Source organism: Podarcis erhardii (genome assembly GCF_964252035.2).
Source record: "Podarcis erhardii genome assembly, chromosome: 2".
NCBI lineage: Eukaryota > Metazoa > Chordata > Lepidosauria > Squamata > Lacertidae > Podarcis > Podarcis erhardii.
The window spans coordinates 125,422,942-125,439,515 of NC_138498.1; the positions used below are offsets into that span (position 1 = coordinate 125,422,942).

The 16,574-nt window shown below is 50.0% G+C and overlaps 1 pseudogene across 1 annotated transcript in view; it reads right to left on the reverse strand.

Moving 5' to 3' along the window:
- The window catches only part of LOC309334732 (H-2 class II histocompatibility antigen, E-S beta chain-like), a 44,596-nt pseudogene that overhangs the window by 2,325 nt on the left and 25,697 nt on the right, over positions 1-16,574 (reverse strand). The window contains exons 3-5 of the transcript XR_014161666.1: positions 15,167-15,448; positions 14,936-15,046; positions 13,974-13,997 (exon numbers count right to left, since the gene is read on the reverse strand). The product of XR_014161666.1 is annotated as an H-2 class II histocompatibility antigen, E-S beta chain-like (transcript). The remainder of the gene's footprint in view (positions 1-13,973; positions 13,998-14,935; positions 15,047-15,166; positions 15,449-16,574) is intronic.

Consider the following 16,574-nt stretch of genomic DNA (forward strand, 5'->3'; position numbering starts at 1 on the left):
AGGAACGGCTAAGGGAGCTGGGCATGTTTAGCCTGGAGAAGAGGAGGTTAAGGGGTGATATGATAGCCATGTTCAAATATATAAAAGGATGTCACATAGAGGAGGGAGAAAGGTTGTTTTCTTCTGCTCCAGAGAAGCGGACACGGAGCAATGGATCCAAACTACAAGAAAGAAGATTCCACCTAAACATTAGGAAGAACTTCCTGACAGTAAGAGCTGTTTGACAGTGGAATTTGCTGCCAAGGAGTGTGGTGGAGTCTCCTTCTTTGGAGGTCTTTAAGCAGAGGCTTGACAACCATATGTTAGGAGTGCTCTGATGGTGTTTCCTGCTTGGCAGGGGGTTGGACTCGATGGCCCTTGTGGTCTATTCCAACTCTATGATTCTATGATGGCTGTTAATAACCTTTCCACTAGGGCGGCGTGGGAGATTGTGAACCGGCACTATCAGTATAGATGGTTGTCCTTTTCCCTTCGCTAATCTCACAAGCCCTTATGAGGGCAATTAATACTGCCACCTGGGCGCTGTATGGGGGTTTATGGGATTAGCTTCTAGCACCTCAAAGTCGGAGACTACAGCATATCCCATCTTTCTTTCCCCGTTTATCACCTTGGAACTCCCGTCTGTGTAAAATCTAAGATCAGGGTTTTCCAGAGGGAGGTGGTCTAAATCCTCTCGGGGTTTCTCCGCTTGTTGGACTATCTTTGCACAGTTTTGGCGGGGTGCGCCATCCTCTGGGAGAGGTAATAGGGTTGCCGGATTGAGGGAGTTGACTCTTTTAATGGTAACGTTGAATGTGGTTAGGAGGAGGGCTTCGTACCGGTTTAAACGTGGATTTGAGAAGTGGTGGCAGCCTCTCAGAGTTAGAAGGGTGGAGACAGCATGAGGAACATGGATGGTGATCTCGTGTCCCAACACTGTCTCTTGGGCCTTTTGAAGAAGGAGTGCAGTGGCAGCAATGGCTCTCAGACAACTCACTGCCCTCTTTGCCGTATTATCAAGTTGTAGGCTGTTATAGGCTACAGGCCTCTCCTGATTCCGGAAGGGCTGGGTAAGGACTCCTGAGGCTACCCCCATTTGCTCATGAATAAACAGATTGAAGGGAATACGATAATCTGGGAGGCCTAAGGCGGGGGCTGATCAAAATTCCCTCCTAAGTCGTTCAAAGGATTGATATGCTTCCTCTTCCCAGACTAATTCGTTAGGATGATCTGGCCGTGTCATAGCGGAGGGGGCTTGGTTATCTCACTGTAGCCAGCAATCCATGCCCTGCCATGCCAAGGAAGCCCCACAATTGTCTTTTGGTCTTGGGGAGTGGAATCTTGGTGACCGCTTCTATTCTGTCTGTTGCTAGGCTCTGGGTGCCTACCCCCAGGATATGTCCGAGATATTTCACTTCCTGCTTGCAGTATTGTAACTTCTTGGGGGATACTTTGTGCCCTGTGTATGCTGGCTCAATGAGGAGATGTTTAGTGTCTGCTTTACACGCCTCCTCACTGGTAGAACATATTAAAATATCATCTACATAAAGCAGATACTTGGACCCAGCAGGTAGGTGTACATCTTGTAAATCTTGGTGCAGTATTGTGGAAAATATGGTGGGCGATTCTGTGTACCCTTGGGGTAGTCTTGTCCAGGTTAATTGACTTGGTCCCCAGGTGAAGGCGAAGAGGAATTGGCTTTCAGGGACTAGAGGGATACTGAAGAACGCAGAACATAGATCAGCAGCACTGTACCATGTGGTTCCTGCTGGGATGGCATTTAGAAGGGAATTTGGGTTGCCCACCACTGGGTGGCGTGGAATTACAAACTGATTTACGAGCCTTAGGTCCTGTACAAAACGGTAACAAACTGGGGTTCCCTCCCCCATGGTTTTTTTATGGGGAGTACTGGGGTGTTGCAGGGTGATGCACAAGGAACTAGAATTCCCTTTTCGAGGAAATCTTCAATCACGGGCATCAGTCCTTCTATGGCTTCGTTTGGTAGGGGATATTGTTTAGTGCAAGGGAAGGGAACGTCTGCCCTATAGGTGATCTTAACCAGAGTAGCAGATTTAAAAAGTCCCACCGAGGTGGACTCTGTACCCCATAGCCAAGGAGGCATTTCCTCTTCTAGCTCAGGGGAGAGATCTGGAAATTGGCGTTCCAGTTTAGCATCCTGCACTATTCCTTGGAAGGTGGGGGTGGACTCTTCAGGCATGTATAGGTAGATGCATTCCCCCGAGCACTTTATTGTGACGTTTAATTTGCAAAGTAAGTCTCTGCCAAGGAGGTTTACTGGGCTGCTGTTAAGAGGAAGGTGTGTTCCGCCAATAAGGGTCCCAGAGTGACCTTGGCTGAGTGGGAGAGTGGACACGTGTGGGGTATCCCGTCCAGCCCCATGACCTTCCTGGTCTCCGATCCAGGTTCCAGGTGGCTATTTGCTAGGGTTGAATATGTGGCTCCTGTATCCAGTAGACATTCGTAGGGATGCCCATCAATCTCAATCGTGCAAGTAGTGTCTTCGGGTGATAGCGCAAGGACGGGGCAGATGGCTTGGGTTTGGTCGGGATCCCCTGTTACTTGTCAATAAGGCTCTCCCCCTCCCATCATTATATCAAGGGGAGGAGATGACGTATCCGACGAATGCATAGTTGAGGCGGAGGCTGTACCGGCGGGCCAGGATTCCCTGCACAGGTCTTCCAACTTCTGTTTGGACAATAGTCTATGGCCTGGGATCGATTTCCAGTATGTTAACACAAATGCAAGGGGAGAGTCAGGGTCCCTCTTGGATTTGGATGGCTCCCATGAAGTCTTCCTCCCGGAGGGAGCCCGCTTGTGTTTGGGCGCTTGGGTAGCCATTTCCTGAATTCACGTGTGTCTGGGATAGAGAGGGAAAAGAAAAAGGGTTCTTGTTATCCTATATAGGGGTTTTCTCTGATTCTCTTATCTTCCGTTAGCTAGCTAGTCTCACAGGGTTTCTCCCGAGTCCTGAGCTATCTGATTTCCTCCCCAGACCTTTGGCACTCGTCTTCCCCTTTTCCTATGCCTGGGGTGTTTTTCCCACTCTGCCCAGTCCTGCCCAGTTCCTCCCAGGCTATCCCGCCTGGCAACCGCCTACCTATTGTTGCAAACTTGAGAAAAGGGACCTTACTGGATGCTCGTGCAGTGCGGTGCCAGCTCAGGCAACCCCTGGATAGAGTTTTCAAACCAGAATACCACCTTTGCAATCTTATCTCCGAAGGGGGGAACTGTAGCAGGAACCCCCCCACCCCAATCATTCTGTTTGTATAAACTACACACTCACACACTACATACGCCACATTTCTGTTATAAATTCATAGAAAATCAACCATACATCGGATTTGCACTGTTCCATTTTTATTTTACTCCATATGACAAGAACTAACAAAGGGGGGTGGCTTAGTCCTGGTCAGCCATAATCCCTTCACTGTCTCAGCACATACACAGGAGCCCTGCCCATGCCAACCCTGATGATCCCAGACAGAAGACAATCAAGATCACAAAGAACTTGCATATGGGAGTGGATTCAGCAGGGATTGAAACAAAGGACAATGATCAGATCTTCCCTCAGGGGGCAGGAAACTGCAAACTCCCCTTTGTTTCCTAGAAGTTCCTGGAAGGGGAGGGGGGAAAGGAGGAACCAGCCAGGTGACAAGACATTCTGGTTACCACCAACTCCTCCCTCAGCCCCTCCTTTCTGTAATGTATGCCTCCCTCAACTCCTCCTTTCTGTAATGTATGCCTCCCTCAACCCCTCCTTTCTGTAATGTATGCATGATGTTTCTGGGGGTGGGCTAGACCTAGAGGAGGGGAATTTCAAAAGTTTTTATAAGACCTTGCACACTATTCTTCTGGGTCTTTCCTCTCACCTGCAAGTGAGGGGAATACCCTGTTGCAACAGTTCAATAAAGACCAAGCCTACAGGCTGCTGTTTTGCTCCAAGTTATCCTGGTTGGTGTCTTTGTTTTGTCCAAGGGAGCCCTCGGATTTTTCCTGTAACAGGGCTTAAAGGCAAAATTGCAAATGGTAGCCTCTTTATGTTCCAACAACAACGTTTGCAAGCTGTGAGATTGTGACAGCCTCTGCATTTTGCATTCTGCTTCAAAGAGGGAGGAGGCAATTTTATCCCAGCACTCTGCCCCCCCCCCCTATAGTGGGAATTCTCTGCATCTCGTTTTTCTGAAGGAAAAAATGCTTCAAAAAAGGACCAATCAAATAGCGTGTAAGAATGGGCACAGCCAGGGGGTGGGGGTGGACTGCTGCCCCCAATCAATAAAAATCAATTAAAATACAAAGCAAACTGAGGTTCTGACCCCAAACAAAAGGCCTCCCCCCCCAAAAAAAAAAACAATCATGGCTACGCCCACGGTTGCAGGTTATCTGTACATGAGCTTCCAGTCCCATAACTGGATTTGCACATTGGCCTGCACACTTTCTCCCTGATGTGCTAGATTTCTCCTTGCAGGCAGTGCCAATGTAATTTGGGTGTCCATGCAGCTCCTGCCTGAGGCTGGGAAGGAGGCCTTGTAGCAGGAGACCCCCCCCTTCATTGCCCCGTAAGGCACAAGCACCACACATCCCACCATCCCAACCCTGGAGATGCCCCTATAAGCCTTCCGTAAATAAGGAAGCGCTTCCCTGACAGCTCCTCATTGAAAACCCCGTAATTTTCTCATATATTTTCCCGTAACACTCCGCATCGCCCTATCTTTATTACGGGTAGACCGGCCGCCTGAACTCTAGGTCAATCGGCAGCCACCTCAACCAATCAGCGTTATCGAACAGCGCCCCTTGCGGCGGCCATGCTGGTACTGCAGGCTGCAGGCGCTCTTTTCCCTCACCTTTTGACAGCTCTCAATACAAAGTTTCCGAGTTCAATTGACCGTGACTGATTTAATCAAAATGTTGCAAGCTGCTTCCGGAAGGCGAAAGTGCTTTGAACTTCAGGGACAGTATTCTTTATAAATTCACCAAAAATCAGCCGTACCTCGGATTCTCACCGGACCACTTTTATTCTACTGCATATTACAAGGACTATCAAAGGGGGGTGGCCTGATACTGGGCAGCCATAATCCTTTGACCGAGCGGTCACGTACTCTGCGGCCCTTCCCAGCTGACGTGACAACCTTGATAGCCATCGTGATGGGCTCAGACAGAAGGCTATCAGGGACACAATAACCTGCATGTTTTAGTGTATTCCGCACGGACTTTCACAAAGGACTCTGACCGGATTCCCCTCAGGGGGCAGGAAAACTTCGCCCTTCTCTTTGTTCTTGAAAATGACTCATGTGGGGAGGGGAGAGGAGGCTCCGGCCAGGTGTCAGGACACTCGGATTACCTGTGTAGCCCCTCCTCGACTCCTCCTAATTTTAATGTAATCATGATGTAAATATGATGTAATTCTGAGGGTGTAGCTTAGGGGATTAGCAACTAATAAAAGTTAGGGTCATCCTTTGTTCGGGGCTTCCATCTTGCTTCACCTCGTGGGCGGTGGGAGTCCTGTCGTGACAGTCTTTTCCTTGAATAAAGACCGAGCCTACTGGCTGCTGTTTTGCTCTGAATTGCTCTGATCGGTGTCTTCATTTGTCCAAGAGAGCCCTCGGATTTTCCGGTAACAGCCTCTTGGAGGAAGAAACAGACCAAGAGGAGGGGGCAAGGGGGTCCCTGGACAGAAGGGGCAGGATCCAGGCAGTCTGCTCCCTGGTGACAGAAGCAGGACGTCTGGGCCCATAGCACATGTCTCCCTCCCCCACTTCTCCCTCCTTCTGCCCCCTTGTTTCTGGCAGCAGAAAGGCGCTGGGGGGAGTTTCGCTTCCCCCCACATGGAGGCCTGGAGCACAGCTCAGCATTCAGGGAAATGAAAGAGGGAAGCTGGCCACGATCCAGGAGACGGAGGTCAACCGTGAGCACAGCAAAACCTCCTCACAGAGAAGTAGCTTCCAGGCCCCCCCCCACAGCACAGCCCCCCCCCTTCAGCCCAGCAGCAATGGCTTAAGAGATTTCCTTGGAGAGCAGCCCCCTCCCTCTTGCGTCAGGAGAGCAATGTGGGTCATCTGTTCCCAAGGCAGGTGGGAGGAGGAAGACGGGAGAAGGGGCAGAGACCCCTCCAAGTCCTCAAGGCTATGGGTCACAACCCACAGGAGAGGGTGGGGGTGTTTCAGGTCAGGAAAAGCCAGGATGTGGCCCAGTCAGCCTGGCCAGGCCTCCTTCATGAGTCGGCTGTGGGGCAGAGAAAGGTCTCTTCAACCTCTCCAGACCCCAGACCCCCTTTCAACTCAAACATGCATTTCTCCATCTTTATATCTGTGAGGTTTCAGGGCTCCTGTTTCAGCCCACATGGGATCAGGCTGCGACCCACCAGTGGAAGACTAGGGGCACAGAACATGTGCTAACACCCCCAGGGAAGGAGTCCCTGCTTTCGGGGGTCTTGATCTGCCGTTTTCCCTCCTCTCCCCATTCTGTCCCTTGTAGAAACGCCTCCTTCCCAAAATGAATGCAAGTCGAAAGAGTCGTCCGGCTCTTCCTCCCCCTGGCAAGAGGCTCCAGGAGGGACATGACCCCCCAGAGAGGGGTTTGGGAGAGGCATCCCTTCTGGGGCCAAGGCTTGTGCAGGGACATCACAGGGACTGGCAGACAAGGCCCAGCCTGCTCTGCAATATTATACCTTGCAGTTGTCACAGTTTCTTTAGAAGGGGAAATGGGATCCTTTTTGCAGATCCTCTTTCAGCAAAAGAGCAAACATTCTCCTGGATCTCAAGGCAGAAGCAAAGGAGAACCTTCAGCAAAGTATCGTGTGGGGAGGGGGGTCAGGGGAGCTGCCAGGGCAAGGCTGTGGGGCAGGAGGCCAGGGCACCCCTCAGCAGAAAGAGCCGCAGGTCCTGTGAATGTGAAAGGGCCCATTTGCCTTGAAATGGGACCGTTGGAAGAAGGAGAGTCTGCCAAGGGCACTTGGTCCCAAGAGCCTAAGATCATCAAAGGGCCTCCCCCAAATTTCATCCCTTGGATCTGGGACGAGGCCTTTTCCTGGAAGGACCAAGCAGAGGGCTCTGAAGCCTTTCTCCTCCTCAAAGACTCATGGAGTTGTAGAGACCTCAGGGGTCATCTAGTCCAACCCCTACAATCCCTCTCTTCCGCAGACCAACCCTGCCTGTGGTTGGTGATGCCTGGGTCTTTTCCCCTCTGAGGAAATCCCTTCTTGTCTGCAGATTTTGTAGCGTTTGCTCCCTGTCTTAATGTGAGCTTGATGGTCCTGCTTCCTCCTCTGCCATTACATTGTGAGCCGCCCTGAAAGCTACAGTTGAAGTATAGAAATTTAATAAATAAATGAATACATGTAAATATGGGCCCCTGGGAGTGTTTGCCCCTCCTTTCTCTCCTTTGGAACTCCCTGCCTAATGAAACCAAGAGGCGCCTTCTTCATTGTTCTCTTTTTGGCACCTGAGGAAAACATTCTTGCTCAGACAAGTTGACCCAGATGTTGAGGAAGTAGAGGTGATTTTAATCTGGTTTTGTGTGTGTGTGTTTGTGCTTTAAAGCACTGTGGCAATTTTCCTCTTGGTTTATCGTTTTGTAGAGCACTTTGAGGTGTTGCTTTCCCCACAATGAACTGATGTATAAATTTTATGAAGTGAAATAAATTAAACTACCCAGAGTGTTTTCCCCTCACCAGCCTCCTGGGATTCTTGGCAGGCTGAGGGGGTTTATTATCTGCCCCCCCCACTAGCAAAAAGTGGTTTAAAAATGGTGTCTGGTCTGTTGCTCTGCTGGCTGACGCTGCCTCCCAGTCTCATCAAGGGGTGCAAAGGGGGCTAATGGAGGTTGTGTCAATCCCTCAGGAGGGCTGTGGGGGATAAAGTCAGGACCCACCATGGGGGGCACAGGGTCTCCTTCCTCCTTGCTTCCCAGCCCCCAAATGCCAGGGTTTGGGGCCAATGAGTGGGGCTGGGGGGGTTGTGGAGGTGCCATCACTTCAGGGGGGTCGTGAGGTGTGGCAGGTGGGGGTTTCATCTGGACATCCATCGTGTTTCCCTCCGAGTCCTGAGGGGATACTAGAAATTCCCTCAGACCTTGGTCAACCTTGAGATTTCCTGTCAGTTTTCCCCAGAAACAACAAATGGGACAGAGGAGTCTCTTAGGGAATCCTGGAGAGTTTCTGTGGACAAGAGGGCAGACATTTTTCCCCCTCACAACACGCAGGGACATTTGTGAGGAACCTGGTCAGAGACAAGGGAGCCTCACTCCGCCTGAGGTGTTTCCCGCTCTTTTCTCCTGAGGGAGCCCAAACATGAGGAGAAAATGGCTTCCCTGTGGAGACTGGCATCCTTCCCTCCTCAGGGCCTGAAGGGTCAAGGAAGGGATGCCCAGGGGGCAACGGACTCCATGTTTCCTCCTCCAAGGGGCCCAATGTCAGATAAATGGAGGAACAGAAAATTCCCTCAGGAGTTTGAGTCACAGGAGGATTTAAAAGATGTTTTTTTCCCTCCCCCTGAAGTTTGTGGAAACACTGGAGAAGGCATTTGGCTCTCCTGAATAGCTAATTTGAAATCAAATTCATGATAGAATCACCTCAGGAGACCATGCGGTGTGTGTGTGGAGGGTTTGCCCAGGGAAAAATGGCTCCCAAATCAGTTCCCCTTTGATGGCTGACACACAGACTGGATTGAAACAGACGTTTCTTTCTTGTATTAGGATGTTTGTGTGGTAAACCACCTTGGGGTGTTGAATTGGTTACATTAAAAGGCCTTAAAGAAGTCAATAACCCAAAGGTGGTGAATGTTGGAGGTATGACTGAAGGTCACCTTCTTTCAGGTGAAGTTGTGTGGAAATGGGCAGATCAGCCCTTTTTCTTACACCCAGGATTGTCAAGTGTGGTGCTACTTGAATGTTGACATCTAATTGAAATAAACTAGTTGAAGGACCACAGAGGGAAGCTGAAGAAAATCTTCATTGGTGCAACTCAGAGGAAATATTTTCAAGGCTGTGAAATCTGCTTCTGCCTTGATGTAGGTCGGGTGAGGATCCCAGTCAGAGGGTGTAGGGATCAGATGGGATTACCATGAGGAATTATAAAATATACATCAAGCCATCGTGTCCACGATGAAAGCATTGTGTTGACTGGGTTTAAATCCCATAAGATTCTACATTCATGCCCCTTTTGACTCTACTGCCCATTTCTCTCTCCTCACATGTCACGTTCACAGCAGTACACAGCAGTTGCTTCGCCAGGCAGGCATCTTGTGCCATAAAAGATAATGGGCAAGTTACTTTGATGTAGTTTCTTATATATAATCTTAAAATGTTAATCTTGGAGCCAGGAAACAGATCTCACATGAAGGGGATAGTGATCTGGTCTTTCTGGCCATCCTTCTTATCATGTTTATTTCTTACCTCTGGGGTTGCCAGATGCTCCCCTTTGTAGTTCTCAACTTATTTACCCCAAAATATTTGCATGCTAATTAGTGATGTAGTGTAACTTTTTCCCCACGTGGGGTTTGATGAAATGCTCAGAGGAAATATGATTGGTTCTTATGAGCACTGTGTAAAAGATTATTTTGCTAATAAAATGGCCTGGTGAGGGGTGTGGTTTACGCACTTTTCTCTGAGAGCTTTGTTTCTTGTTTTTTAATCAGGGTCCAGTCCTTCCTTTGGCCACAGAATGCAACAAGAGGGCTGATCCTTAAGATCACAAAAGAGCAGGATTATTTACAGAGAAATTAACAAACTACTCTCCCTGAGGAGATAAAGCCAGCAGGGTGAGGGTGGGGAGCAGGGACTCTCTCCGAAAACAGGACTCATCCTCCGTGTCGCAGGGCTGTGGGGAGAAGCTTTCAATAAATATATTTGGCCATTCACCATTTTATGGAATTGTAGAATTGGAGGGGACCCCAAGGTCATCTAGCACAACCTCCTGCAATGAGAAATCTCAAGGATCAGGCTCCCCATCAGGGCTTGAAGGACCAGTCCTGGCAGTCTGACAAGATTCATGGTTGTTTTCAGGGACAGCTCAGGCTCCTCCAGGGAGATTCAAGGCACAAATTCTCTAGCAGAGAGGTGCAAAGAAGGAATCAGGTTGCCATAACTTGCAATCAACAAGCGGAAAGGGAAACACAAAAAGAAGCTTCCCCCAAAGGACAAGCAAGCAACAGAGGTGGGGGAGGGGTGGACACTGTCGTTCTTGATCTGTGATTCCTTCCATCCACCTTCCAAGGAGGTTTCCACCCTCTGAGCATGGACAGAGGGCAACTGGCAGGAAGAAAAGAGCTTCTCCATGTTACCGGAAAATCCGAGGGCTCCCTTGGACAAACAAGACACTAACCAGAGCAATTTAGAAGCAAATCAGCAGCCTGTAGGCTTGGTCTTTATTGAAGAAAGACTGTCGCGACAAGACTCCCACCGCCCGCAAGATGGAAGCCCAGAACAAAAGAAGACCCCAACTTTTATTAGCTCCTAATCCCCTAAGCTACACCCCTAGAAATACATCATATTTACATCATGACTATATTAAGAACAGGAGGAGTCAGGGGAGGGATTGCACAGGTAATCTGAGTATCCTGACACCTGGCCGGAGCCCCCCTCCATTCCTCCCCATGAGTCATTTTCAGAAAACAAAGGGAAAGGCGCAGTTTCCTGCCCCCTGAGGGGAATCCGGACACGGCCCCTTTGTCATAGTCTGTGTTGAATACACAAGTGTATGCAGTTTGTTGTGTCTTTGATAGTCTTTCGTCTGAGCCCATCAAGATGACTACCAAGGTTGCTATGTCAACTGGGAAGGGCTGCAGAGTAGGTGCCTGCTCGGTCAAGGGATTATGGCCACCCCCCTTTGATAGTCCTTGTAATGTGAAGCAGAATAAAAGTGGTCCGGTGAAAATCCGATATATGGCTGATTTATGGTGAATTTATGAAGAATACTGTCATTGAAGTTCAAAGCACTTTCGCCTTCCGGAAGCGGTTTGCAACATTTTGATTAAATCAGTCACGGTCAATTGAACTCGGAAACTTTGTATTAAAAGACTGTCAAAGACAGAGAAGCGAGCGCCTGCTGCCTGCAGTACCTGCGTGGCCGCCACAAGAGGCGCTGTTCGGTAACGCTGATTGGCTGAAATGGCAGCCGATTGACCCGGAGTTCAGGCGGCCGGTCTACCCATAATAAAGATAGGACGAGGTGGAGCGTTGCAGGAAAATGCATGAAAATAAAAGGGTTCTACGCGGAGCTAGCGCTTCCTTATTTACGGAAGGCTTTCATTGGGGGGGTGATGCCCCTCTAGAAGGGGCATCTCCAGGCTCGGGAGGTGGGAGGTGTGTGTGTGGTGCTTGTGCATTACGATGTAATGAAGGGGGGGGTCTCCTGCTACAGTTCCCCCCTTCGGAGATAAGATTGCGAAGGTGGATACCGCGCAATCCTTTTCTCCGCACAAGCTAGTAAATGTCTGACGTGCCGTACCTAGGATCCGGTTTGTGCGGGGCTCCTAGGGGTCCCATCTCGATGAAAGTCGAAGGGGCTCCTGGTGGGATCATCCTATGAGAGGCAGGCGTGCGGGAGTGAAGAGACGGAACGCAGTAGTCGCACGTTTGACAGCAAAGCGGGAAGCAATAGATAGCGCAGCAGAAGAAAGCGATGCAGATGGCTACGGTGATCAGAATCAGAAGGCCATTTCCCAAGAGCTGTTTTATCCATGTGGTGCCTGGTAGCCAGCTCCAAAGTTGAGTATCGGATAGACCTTCGTGTTGAATATCTCTAAGGTCGTCGGTCAGTTTGTGGATATTGTTGAGATGACCCGTAATGTTCAAGGTCTGATCAGAGACGTACGTGCAGCACTCGGTTCCTACGAGTGCACAAACCCCTCCGGTCGACGCCAGAACGTAATCTAAAGCAAGGCGGTTAAGTATCGTTGTCTGTCTGACCAAGGTAGCAAGTGCCTCGGGCCCACATGTAGCCGCGGTGACCACACACCCAAAACAATCCCTGTAGGCAGGAGTCTATGCGGCCCGTGAGAAAGGTACAGAAAAAGCACTGGGAAACGGGGGAGGGGTCCCAAGAATCAGGCAAATTCATCACTTGTTTCCAGGCTGACAACAGATCTGGATGGGTAGAGGGGGTGCCCTGTCGCCACACAGTGATTCTACCGGTCAGGGTGATATCAATGATGTACTTACAGGTACTTTCTCCAATCATCCTGTCGTTGCCGCTGAACTTCTGACAGAGGTCACCTTTTGTAGGTCCAGTTAGGTAAATGTACTGGTGAGTTAAATTTACAGCCATCAGGTTCCAGGACTGTACGTCGGCAGAGAGGTGTTGTTGTAAGGTGAGGGGTACTCCAAGGAATGGAATGCCGCTATGGAGGTGAGCAGGAGCGTTGGCACAGATCCAGCAGTCGTCGGTGGTAGCTTGTTTTGCGATTTTGGAGACCAGTTTCACGTAGGTGTTAGAATGCCAGGTGGATAATAGGTCGTTATTGGTAGGAGTTTGAGATATGGACAGTTCCCCCCTTTGTCGAGGTGCAGTGCCTGCGGGGTGGAGGGGGTCTTGTCGATGTAGGTAGGAGAGGTTTGCAGCTACACCTCCACATCTTTGAGGTCCGGAGGTATCCCACTCCATGGGTGGGGTGGTGGAGTGATACCAGCCCTCAAGGTACGCTCTGCCATCCCAGGTGGAGGCAAGGCCCATGTCCCAGACGCAGCAGTACCTTTGGAGGCAAAGTCCTTGGAGGGTGGTGGGGCGAGGTATGGTGTCCGCTCGTTGGCAATAAAATCCATGGATCAGGCAGTCGGTTGGGTGATTTTGGTCAGTGTAAACTGATTCCCCACCGCCATTGTCTAGAATTGTCCAGTTCAGCAATTGTTGGGGTACACTGTCAGAGAATAGTGTATAGGAACCATTTATACAGCGGGCCCGGTTCCAGGGACCATCTCTGCTGAGTATAAGTTTGCCGAGTGGGGTGTAGTTCGGAGAACGGACAAACAGTTCCCAAGTTTGGTGTGTGGTTAGGGTAGGCAGTATGGAATGGCGAAGGAGAACACAGGTTTCTGGTACGCAAAAGTCAAATTCCCCAAGGCGGTCTGGCGTTCCTCTTTTCACCATTATTACATTATTTCATGTAATGAAGGGGGGGGTCTCCTGCTACATCCACATCCCTGGATCCTGATGGAGCAGCGAAGTCTAACTGATGAGTCCTGCAGGCAGTGAAGAGAGAGACAAGCCCATCACTGTGGGGGGAGGAACGGGGAGAAAGGGGCAGAAGGAATCCCTGGCAAGACTGGGGGGACACTCCATAGAGCGGCCATCAGAGATTGTGAACTACAATTCCCATCGCCACCAGTTACGGGCCTGGCAGGGGGGGCTCTGAGGAGGGAAGGAGACAGCGGGAGGGAGACTTGGCTGGCTTTGGCAGTGGAGAAGAGGAGCTTCAGAAGAGACCAAGGAGATCTGTCTAGATCAGAAATGGGGAACCACGGACCCTGGACCAAATGTGGCCCCCACGCCTCTCTTTCTGGCCCTCATGGCTCTCTCCAGACACTCCTCCTGTCCCTGCTTTGAACCCTCCAGGAGTGATTCCACCTCCCTTGAACTCTGAAGATGCCCCTTGCTTGCCTGGACCAAGAACAGAGAGGGGCAGAAAGTAATCCACTCAGCAATACGGAAATTGAGGGGATGCAGCCTTTGGGGCGAAAGAGGACCCCCCCCGGAATAGATGCCCTGCAATGGGCAGAAGAGCTTTGTTCCCCAAGGGCCAAACACCAGCCCTGGTCTCCTCACTTGGCCTTGAACTTTGCTTGACTCCCAGGTGGGACATTCCCCTGGAGACACCCTTCCGGGACATGATATTGGAGTGTGTGCATCAGGGGATGGATTTATCCATGGAAAGCCCCTCCCCTCTGTTCTACAAGGAAGCCATGGGGGGGGGGGTACACTAAGCAGCCAGGAGAAGGGGGTTGGAGGAGGAGGGGGAGGATGGAAGAGCAGAGAGGAAAGTTACTTGCAGGCTGAGGAACAGCTTGCCCTGGGAGAGAAAAAAAAGAATAGAAAGATTCAGTCAGCACCAGATGTCCCCTGAAATAGCTTCTCTGGGAACCCCCCCCCCAAGATCAAGATGACACACTCCAGGCACAGCTAGGAACTCCCCCCCCTCGTTCTGTCCTATGGACTTTGAGGGGTGAAAGAAAAGTCTTTGTAGGAAATAAATATTTCCTTCCCAATACAGAAAGGACCCTGGGGGGAAAACTCGCCAACTAATCTCTTTCCCATTACCCAATGCCCCCACCCCACACACCCTCCCATATTCCTTAGGCTGCCTCTTTTGGGGCTCTGCATTGCCCAGTTGCTGATTTGGGGATTTATTTCAGACCCAAGGGAGATGAATTCCGCCTCCTGACTGTAAGTGTCTCAAAGGCCCTTCGCTCAGCAGGGAGAGAGAGCCTTTGAATAGTAGTAATAATAATAATAATAATAATAATAATAATAATAACAACAACAACAACAATAATAATAATAACAATAATAATAATTTATTATTTATACCCCGCCCATCTGGCTGGGCTTCCCCAGCCACTCTGGGCAGCTTCCAACAAAATATTAAAATACAGTAATGCATCAAACATTAAAAGCTTCCCTAAACAGGGCTGCCTTCAGATGAAAAGTGCTGGGACCAGGAAGCTGCAAAACCTCTGTGTCCTTGCTCTGCTCAAAGGCTTCAGAGCCAGAGATGCTTTTGAATTTCTCCCTCCTATGTTGGAGGTTTAGGTCTTAATCTACAGCTTTAAACCTCAGACCATCTCCATAAGAGCTGAGGCTCCATTTGAGGCACCAAGAGGGACCTCCTAGGAGTGGAGAAGGAACAGAACCCTCTCCAGAGCCTCTGCCTAAGAACAGGAGGGGAGCCTGGAGCCCAATCCAGCCCCACACCCAACCCTCCCTCTCCCCCTGGCACCCCACCCTCACCTTTCTTCTTCTTCAGGTAAAGGGCGAGTCCAGTGGCCCCAAAGACCAGCCCCAGCACAATCCCCACAATCCCTGTCCACATCTTGCTCCTGGCAGAGTCCGACTGTGGCTCTGAAGGAAGAAAAAGCCCTGAGTGAGGAAAGGCAGGCCTGGGATCAGCCCCCTGAGGGGGGAGCAACCCATCCAGCCCCCCAGGAATGCCCCCCCACTCCCAGTAGGAAGGCGTCCTACCCCATTTCACCGTGACGGGGCCTTCGAAGCTGGCGTGCTCCACCTGGCAGGTGTAGACGTCTCCACGTTCTGGCTTTGTCTCCAGCATCACCTCAATATGGAAGGTCCAGTCCCCGTTCCGGATGAGGTCCGTGGTCCACACTTTGGGCTCCTCCTTCCCGTTCCTGAACCACTTGATCTCAATCCCCGCAGGGAAGAAGCGGTTGACGGTGCAAATCAGCAGAGTGTTGTGTGGTGAAGATTCAGCGTTGTCTGTGGGGGTGATCTTCACCTTGGGCTGCACTGTGGGAGGGAGGCAAGGGGGATGTGGAAGGAAGGTCAGAGATTTAGGCAGGGAGGGACCCGGAGGCTTCAAGGGAGGGAGGAGAGGCCACAGTTAACGGGGGAGGGGTGCTAGCCAGGGTGAAGCCTCTAGAGGGGTGCAACTGAGGCTCCCAGCTTGCAGGGGGGGCCCTTTCTCACCGCAGCCCCCCCCCCCGTGGCTCTAGAGTCTAAAAGCATCTGCTGAGCACCGGGGTGATACTAATCTGCAAGGGGAAGCAGGAAAACCTAGAAATGTATCTCCCATTCTCCCATGTTTTTGGAACTGAGTGCTGTTACGGAAGGTAGCCGTAACAGTGCGAAAGAGAAATCCTGGAGAAGGTTGCTCTCCAAGCAAAGTTGAAATGGGAAAGTTTTCTTTTTCTTTCTTCTTTTGCTTCCCTTAAAGTCTCAGAGATGAATTAGAAGTGGTGAAGAGATCAGAACATCCCCTCCTGCCCTTTTGGGAACAGAAGAAGCACTTAGGAGTATTGCTTGCTTGTGTGCTCATTTTGTGTGTGTGTGTGTGTGTGTGTGTGTGTGTGTATTTGGATCTCTAGAAGACTACATACATGTTTACACCACGTGAACACACAGAGAGGGCACTGCTGCCTACAATCAGCTACAAAAACTGAGTCCTCTTTATACTGAAAATAAAATACCTGCAATGAATGATATGTGATGCTGACATATGAAGCTCTTTGTATTTATCCCTTCCTGTAATTTGGAAGGAAAATGTAGCCAATTCTTTAATTGCAATGGTTCAGCAGCCAGCAATTTTTAAAGAAAACTTGTGGAGTATTTATTCTTTTATTTTATTCTTTAGAGCCTTAAAGTTTAATTTAAATCAAGGAGTAGATCTAGAGACGGTTTGGGACGCGAGTAAAGCCGTTATAAGAGGTTTCTTTTTAAAGGAAAGTTGTGGAGTATTTATTCTTTTATTTTATTCTTTAGAGCCTTAAACTGCCTTTACCACTCAGAAGTCCCATTGAATTCAATGGAGCTTACTCGGAGATAACTGTGTAAAGATTCTGCAGTCTTATACTGCAATCTTAAGCATTTTTACTCAGAAGTATACCACTGAGTTCAGTAGGACTTACTCTCTGGT